The sequence below is a fragment of the Elephantulus edwardii genome, unplaced genomic scaffold (assembly GCF_000299155.1).
Source record: "Elephantulus edwardii isolate Elephantulus edwardi_28Jun2011 unplaced genomic scaffold, EleEdw1.0 scaffold00130, whole genome shotgun sequence".
In the NCBI taxonomy this organism is placed as follows: domain Eukaryota; kingdom Metazoa; phylum Chordata; class Mammalia; order Macroscelidea; family Macroscelididae; genus Elephantulus; species Elephantulus edwardii.
This window is the reverse complement of record NW_006399880.1, coordinates 537,723-545,558: the sequence shown is the minus strand read 5'-3', so window position 1 is coordinate 545,558 and position 7,836 is coordinate 537,723.

The window sequence follows — 7,836 nt, the reverse complement described above, 5'->3', positions numbered from 1 at the left end:
GATAGGACAGGGTTCAGATCTGTTGTTCATAGGGTCGCTATGGGTCATACTTGATTCAACAACAACAACAACAACTTTTAAAAACAGTCTATTTCTGTATGTCAACTGAATATTTAGTTGCATTTCATAGAACTATTAATTTCATTAGGTCTAAATGAATTTTTTCTAGGTTTTTTTCCTCTTTATTTCCATTTTGGATTATCTATTATGACACCATGATTGTATTATAAACTTCAACTCTATTATTTTAGTGGTTACTACAAGGATTATAGTATACAGTATTCATTTATCCCAGTCTATCTTCAAGTGAGATCATTAGACTTTACATGTAGAGTAAGAGATTTACATAGTGTAATTGCATTTTTCTCAGCTTCTATGTCATTTTTATCACACATTTTACTTTTCCAAGATAAAAACTCCACAATTCTTTTGTTTAAATAGTGGATTGTATTTTTAAAATATTTAACTATGAAAAATACCTACATAGCTACCATTTTTAATGTTCTTCATTCTTTTTTGTAGTACATATTTCCATTTACTAGCCAAATTTGCTCGGCTCCACGGTCAAAACTCTTGGTACCAGCAGCTAGGAAATAAAAAAAACGTATTGCGATGTGAACGTCTGCTGTTAGGGACCACTCCAAAGTACTCAGAGCAACGGTGTCTCTCTGGAGACTAAGGTGCGCCTGATACAGGCCATGGTCTTTGCAATAACTTGTTATGCATCAGAGAGTTGGACAATGACTAAGGAGGACAGAAGGAGAATTGATGCCTTTGAGCTGTGGTGCTGGAGAAGAGTATTGAATGTACCCTGGACTGCCAAGAAAACAAACAGATTCATCCTAGAGAGAGTTAAACCAAGCTACTCCTTGGAGGCAAGGATTCTGGGGCTTCGTCTGACATACTTTGGGCATGTTGCAAGGAGGGACAGGCCCTTGGAGAGGGACACCATGCTTGGGAGGGTGGAGGGGGCGCAAGAGGGGAAGCCCCTCTATGAGATGGATTGATTCAGTGACTGTGGTAATCGGGATGGGTGTGTCAGAGGCAGTGTGATTGGTACAGGATAGAGCAGGGTTTAGGGCTGTTGTACATAGGGTTACTGTGAGTCGCAAATGACTCGATGGCACATAACAACAACAACTGTGTATTTTTTTTTTCTCTCCAGAAGTCTTTCTTTAGCATTTTAAGGGTCAAGTTTGATAAAGAGAAATTATTTAATTATTTCTATACCTGCAAAAATATTTCACCTTAGGTTTTTCTTAAAGATTTTTTCTTTATCATTGGTTTTCGGAAGGATAAATCTGCTTTCAAGAACCTTTCCGGAGTACTTAGAAGCAATGTTGTCAATGTAGAGACCAAGGTGCACTAGATCCAGGCCATGGTCTTCACAATTATTTTCTGTGCATCAGAGAGCTGGACAAGGACCAATGATGACAGAAGAATTGATGTCTTTGAGTTGTGGTGCTGGAGAAAAGTCTTGAACATATCATGAACTGTCAAGAAAACAAATAGGTTTGTCTTGGAGAGGGTGAAACCAATTTCTCCTTGGAGGCCAGGATTTTGAAGCTCTGTCTCACATATTTTGGGCACATGGCCAGGAGGGACCAATCCTTGGAGAAGGACATCATACTTGGAAGGGTGGAGGGACAGTGCAGGAGAGGAAGGTCCTGCATCAGATGGGTTTATACCGCAACTAGAGCAATGTGGGTAGGTGTGTTGGAGTCAGTGAAACTGGCTCAGGACAAGGCAGGCTTCAGAGCTGTTGTATATAGGGTTACTATGAGTTGCAGGCGACCTGACGGCACATAACAACAACCACCACCGCATAACTGCCTTACTGTAGCTTTCTTAATGCTTCTTATGCTTAGCATTTTCCATACGTCTTGGGTTTTTAGATTGACAGTTTTCATCAAATATGAATGAATTTTGGCCATTTAAAATTTTCTTTTTTTTTCGAAGTGCAACTAGTTTTTTTATACGACATCTCCAAATGTAGACATCCCCAAATATTTAAGTTTTCATTTGAAATGTATGGTCCTCAACTGCATTTATCTCGTTAGAGAAAATATCTGCATAACCTTAGATTCTCAGTAGAGTGTCAGAGACAGTGCGATTGGCACAGGACAGAGCGGAGTTTAGGGCTGTTGTACATAGGGTCGCTATGAGTCGCAGGCGACTCGACGGCATATAACAACAACAACAACAACAATTATAGATTCCTTTTTCTTCCTGTTATCTGAATACTGTTAATTTATTGTCAATATAGTTTGGTTTTTTTTTAGGTACTCATGTTTTTGTTTTTTAAAATTAATTTTAATGACGGTTTACAGAAACTTTGGATTTCCATTCATTCATTGTTGCACTTTCTCTGTCTACCCCTCCCCTCCAGGTCGCTTTTCTCCTTGAAAAGAAAAAAAAATTCTTATTTTTATACAATTCACCTCCCAACCGCCAACTCCACTCCACTATGCAGCTTTCATTCTGGACTCTTGTCATGACACTAATACCTAATCATATATACCTTTTGAATAGTTCTCTCCCTCATCTGTTTCAACACAGAATACATTATTTATCCCCTCTTTTCTTACTTTCTCCCCAACTCTGATGTCAGTTCCGCTTTAAAACAGTGGCATTATGCAGTATTTGTTCTTTTGTGACAGAGATATTTCACTTAGCATAATGTCCTCTAGGGCCACTCATTTTGTATAATATTTCATGATCCTTGTTTTTCAATACAGCATAGTATTCCATTGTGTGAATATAACAGAGCTTCTCTATCCATTCGTTTGTTGATGGGCACTTAGATTGTTTCCAAATCTTTCCTATTGTGAACAAAGCAGCTATAAACATGGTGTGCATATGTCTACTTGCAAGACATTTCTGGTTTCTTTAGGTTATATTTCCAGTAGTGGAATTGCTGGGTCAAATGGTATTTCTATTTGCAACTTTTTGAGAAAGCGCCATACTGCCTTCCATAATGGCTGTACCATTTTACACTTCCACCAACAGTGAATAAGGGTTCCAGTTTCTCCACAACCTCACCAGCATTTGTTGTTTGTTGTTCTGTTAAATATGGCAATTCTTACTGGGGTGAAATGATATCTCATAGTTGTTTTGATTTGCATCTTTCTTAGACTAGGGATTTTTAACATTTCTTCATGTGTTTGTTAAGCATCTGAATGTTTTCTTTGGTGAAGTGTCTATTCATATCCTGTGACCATTTTTCAATTGGGTTGTTTACCTTTATCTTATTGTGGTGTTTGAGTATTTTATAAATTCTAGATATAAGACCCTTATCAGACATGTCATTATCAAATATTTTTTTCCAATCTGTGGCTTTCCTTTTAACCCTGTTGGAGAAGGTTTTTGGATGTACATAGGAATTTGATTCGTCTTTTAAAATTTTTTTTTGCCATTATTTTTTGTTTTTTTGTTCAATCTTTAGAGATTTGCACTGCTAACCCAGAAGCTATACCTCTTTAGAAGTTAAAATTCTTTAGCTGTTCAAAAGGAGAAAGGATATTTTCTACCTTGTGATTTACAGACTTGGAAATCCAACGGAAGGCCAGCTATTAGTCGGTTCTGACTTGATAACAGTGAATTTGAGTCCTAAGCTTAAACCTTCTAGTAGGGACTTCTGATACACAGTTTTGTATTTTTCCCTTCCCTTTCTTTGTAATGACCTGTTGCTTCAATGATGATGTCCTGCCACAGTTTCTCTGACTTTAATTATTAGTGTGAAGTGCCTCAAAATTATTCTTGAGATGGCCTTTAAATTCAGATAGGATAAACTCAAGGTTTTATTTTGGTTCTTGTGGACTTGTTTTCATTTTCTTCAGACTAAATTTTAACTCACACATGCGTCTGTTCCACAAATAGCACCCAACTTGATCTTGACTGCTTATACTGAGCTTCTCCAAGGATTCTTCACACAGAGGTAGGCAATTTAATTCCTGTGTAGTCTGTCAGATGAAGTACATGTGTCAGTAAGTCTGTGTTTTTTATAAAATGTATTTGCAAAAAAATGCATTTGCAATTAATAAGTCATTCATTAACCAAATTTCAATCATTCTCTCTCCAGTCTCACTTCTGGTATCAAGTCTTTAATTCCTAACCACCTGTCTTTCTTATTTATTTCAAATTTTGCATTCCAGTTCTCAATTATTATCAATTGCTTTGATTATATGTTCAAGCGATCAGACTGCAAAAGTTGGTTGTGGTTGTGCACCGTCAATTTGGAATAAATTCATGACTGACCATTCAGTGACTTTTCGGCAGCAGTAAATTGTGTAGGAGATTGTCCATTCTTTTTTCTGTGTAGCAGCTTGTGAATTCGAACCATGTACCTTTGGGCTGGAAGTGCATTACCTTAGCACTAGGCCACCAGAACTCGCCAATTTTCTCATCAGGTATGTCTGATCTAATCCACCTTTTTTTTTGTTTTTTTTTTTATTACTAGCTATGCATCTGTCATAGTCTTCACACTTACTTGCTATGCATCATGGAACTAGACAATGACTAAGGGTGATAGAAGAATTTATACCTTTAAGTTATGGTGCTAGAAAAGGGTATTAAATAAACCATGGGCTGCTAGGAGAAAAATAAGTTCAACCTGGAGAGGGTGAAACCAGGATAGTCCTTGGAGAAAGGATTTTGAACCAGTCTTTGGAAAGGGAAATCATGCTTGGAAGGGTGGAGGAACAGGGTAAGATAGGAAGACCGTAGATTAGACAGATTGACTTGGTGACTAGGGCAATGGGGTATGTTTGCCAGAGGCAATGATGCTAGCTCAGCATAGTGCAGGATTCAGAGCTGTTGTACATTTAGCACATAACAAGAACAATAACAGTGTGCCAGCAATTTGTACAATGAATAAGGATAATAGAAGAAGAATTAATATCATGGAATCGTAGTGTTGGATAAGAGTACTGAATATCCCATGCCAGAAGTGTCAACAAATAGGTCTTGGAGAAAGGGCAACCAGGGTGTTCCTTTGAGAGGCAAGGATGATAAAACTTGATGTTGTTAGAAAGCACAAGTTTTTGGAAAAAAGACATCATGCTTGGAAAGATGGAGGGTCATCAAGTGAGAGCAAGAGCCTCAAAGAGATGGATTGACACAGTGACTCTAACAACGGTTTCAAGCCGCAGGACAGGGCTGGGGACAGATTTGCCGTTCACAGTTTCCCTATGAGTCGTAGTCATCTTGATGGCACCAAACAACAGCAGCAGCAACAATCAGGGTATTCTCATGAGTCATTTGATGCTTAGTTTTGGTTTGCTTTCATTTTCTTCCCGTGTTTCATGTTAGATAATTTCTATTAATATACCTTTAAGTATACCTTATGCACTATCTAAACTATCATTTTTTCCGTAGTCAATATATTTTCATCTCAGTTATTGGAGCTTTCACCTTGGAAGTTTTACTAAGACTTTTAAAAATTATTTTCCAATTTACTCACCAATATACTTGATTTCGATATCCTAGTTTTGTAATTCTTGCAACTATATCAGTTCTGTGTTGTTTCGATTCATTGAATTTTTTTCCTATTATGGTTCATGGTTTTTCTGTGTCTGTACCTGGCATATAAAAAAATTTTTATTGACTTGTTTCTGTTGTTATTGAAAATGTACATACCTAAAATTCACCAATTCAGTAATTTCTACAAGTAACATTGATTGCATTCTTTGAATTGTACAACCATTTTCACCTTTCTTTCCTGTGTTCTTCCTCCTTTATTTACACAATGTCTCTGCTCCTTTAATGGTCCTATTTAATTCTTCATGTTTTTCTTGTCATTTAACCCCATAAAGATGGTTCTTAAAAGAATAAAATTCTCAAGGTACATAAATTTTTATTAGTTGAGCTAAATTAGTTGGTTTTAAGAAGGTTTCTGGGACATTTTTTTATGTTTTCAAGATTTTCTCAAGGTTATGATTTCTGGGGTCTACCTGCCCTCTACGGCTCTAGAAATTTTGGAGTACATGAAAATTTGAAATTAACTTCTTTATTTCCCAACTTTTGATTAATATTTTTTTCTGATATATTTCAATAAGTTGCTTGTTAATGATGGCTGGCCACCACCCAGTTCTCCTGATCTTATGGGAAAAGCAGTAATTGTTCATGGAGCCATAAAATCTGTATCTTCCTCTCCTCACTCTCTTCTTCCATTGTTCTAGGTATATACCCTGTATGGTCACTCTTGTACATAAAGTTTTCAACAACTGTGCGGAACACAACAAACTGTGGCTAACTCTGAGAAGAATAAGAATTCCAGAACACTTGATCATACTTGTGTGAAACCTATACTTGGATCAGGAGGCAATAGTCAGAACAGTGCAAGGAAACACTGAATGGTTCAAAATTGGGAAGGGTATACATCAGAAATGTGTCCTATCTCCATATCTTTTCAATCTATATGCAGAACAGATTATCCTGGAGGCTGGGCTCATTGAAGAGAAATGGGGCATCAGTACTGGAGGAAGACTCATCAACAACCTACATTATGTAGATAACACATCGTTGCTTGCTGAAACTGAAGAGAACCTGAAGTTCTTGCTACAGAAGTCCAAGGACAGCAGCCTTCAATACAGACTGAAACTCAACATCTAGGGAAAAAAAGACTCTCACCACTGGGATGATTGGAAGCATCATGATAGATTATTAAGATATTGAGATTGTTAACAGCATCAGTTTGCTTGACTCCACAATCAACACTCTTGGTACCAGCAGCCAGGAAATTAAAAGATGAATTGCTTTGGGGTAGTCGGCTGCCTGAGACCTCTCCAAAGTACTGAAGAGCAATGATATCAGTCTGGAGACTAAGGTGCACCTGATCCAGGTCATAGTCTTTACAATTACCTGATATGTGTCAGAAAGCTGAACAATGGTAAGGGATGATAGAAAGACAATTGTTATCTTTGAGCTGTGGTGCTGGAGAAAAGAATTGACTATACAATGGATGGCTAGGAGAACAAACAAGGTCATCCTAGAGAGGGTGAAACCAGACTCCTCCTTGGAGGCAAAGATTCTAGAGAACCTTCCTCTGACATACTTTGGACATGTTGCAAGGAGGGACCAGACCTTGGAGGGGGACACCATGCTTGGGAGGGTGGAAGGACAGTGCAAGAGGGGAAGACCCTCAATAAGATGGATTGATTCAGTCACTGAGGCAATGGGGGCAGGTGTGTCATAGATAATAAAATTGGCACAGGGTAGAGCACAGTATGGGTCTGTTGTACATATGGTTGCCATGAGTCACAAGCTACTTGATGGTACATACAACAACATGATCACTGTGCCTGTTAATGATCATCTTAACTTCATACCTTTTTAATCTATATACAGAACACATGATTCAGGAGGCTGGGCTTTATGAGGAGGAATGTGGCATCAGGATTAAAGGAAGACTCATCAACAACCTGTGTTATGCATATGACACAACCTTGCTTGCTGAAACTGAGGAGTACTTGAGACATTTGCTGCAGGAAGTGAAGGACTATAGTTTTCATATGAAGAGAAGCTCAAAATCAAGAAAACAAGGATTCTCATCACTGGGCTGATTGGAAGCATCATGATAGCCAGTGAAGAGATTGAAATTTTTAACAGCTTAAGTTTGCTTGGCTCCACAATTAACAAAAACAACTCCAAAAAACCTGTGTTATAAAGATGACACAACTTTGCTCACCAAATACTGAGGAGGACTTGAAGCATTTGCTGCAGAAGATAAAAAACTGAAGCCTTCAATATGGAGTGTATATTAATATCAAGGAAACAAAAATACTTACCACTGGGCCAATAGACAGCATCATTGTTGATGGAGAAAAGATGGAAGTT